We start from the raw sequence: 1115 nt of genomic DNA, 5'->3' as shown, positions 1-1115 counted from the left end.
TAAAATAATTGTTAATATTGTTTTTTTTTCTCTTAACGTTATTTGTTTAACATAAATTTTGATATTTCATATATATATATATAGATTTTCTCCTTCTATTATTTTGTAATTATGTATGTTCTTTATTAGCATGTTTTAATTTTTCAATTAATGTTATTTTGTTATGATTATTACTTAATTAACACATAATACTTAATAAATTTTAACAATTGTGATCTTAAATTGTTACTATTCTTCATAACCTTTGATGCGGTTTTTATCCTGCCGCACTCGTGGGGGCGTTGCAATATTGGAAAGAAATAACAAAAGAAAACACAACACGTTCACTTTGGTTCAGAATAATCTAATGTTTATTATTCGCTGAACAGAGTTTTATATCGGTAATAAACAAGTAAAATCAAATAAACACAGTAGTAAGTAGACGGTCGACGTACTTTTATAGGTGTCCAAAAAAACAATATATATAGTATCGGTGCGTCCGGTGTGGTACTGTCGGCGATGCGGTCAAAGCGGCGTCACAGAGATGACTTAACTTGTATTTGCGGCGGGTCGTAGATGGACGTGCGGCACTTGCTGGACTTTGTACCGTGGCGTATCGCACGCGGTGTTAGTCAGTCAAACTACCATATGCACGTAGAAGGGCGGCGGCTGATACAGGTGTCACGGGTCGCGGGGTTCCGTGTATAGAGAACGACGCGGTCCGTGTCAAATACCCCCCCGCCAAGCCGCCGGTCTACTCAGTGAATCGAATACGCATGGCGCGATTATCAAATGGAATAAATAGCTAATTATACCGCCTATCGCGGTGAAGGCCGCAAATACTTACGTTGTTTGTCCTGACGAGCCGATTGTTCGCGCGTGATCGCGCTTGGTGGTGGTCGATCGCATAACGCGAACGAGGGTGGTGGAGGGTGTTGTTTTAATCTTCTTTTTCCTTGGCGTGGTCAGGAGATGGGGGACAGGAGAGGAATACTTCGATGGCGTCCTCTAATCGGTCCTCCTCCAGTTCCATGGGCTCCTCTGCCGGACCCGGTTCTGCTGTTGGTGTCGTTGTTGTGGTTGTTGTTGTCGTGGTTGTCGTCGCGGTGGTTGTTGTCGCGGTGGTTGTTGTCTCG

Source organism: Daktulosphaira vitifoliae, unplaced genomic scaffold (assembly GCF_025091365.1).
Source record: "Daktulosphaira vitifoliae isolate Bord-2020 unplaced genomic scaffold, ASM2509136v1 Scaffold_2, whole genome shotgun sequence".
Classification (NCBI taxonomy): domain Eukaryota; kingdom Metazoa; phylum Arthropoda; class Insecta; order Hemiptera; family Phylloxeridae; genus Daktulosphaira; species Daktulosphaira vitifoliae.
Note: the sequence above shows the minus strand (reverse complement) of the source record.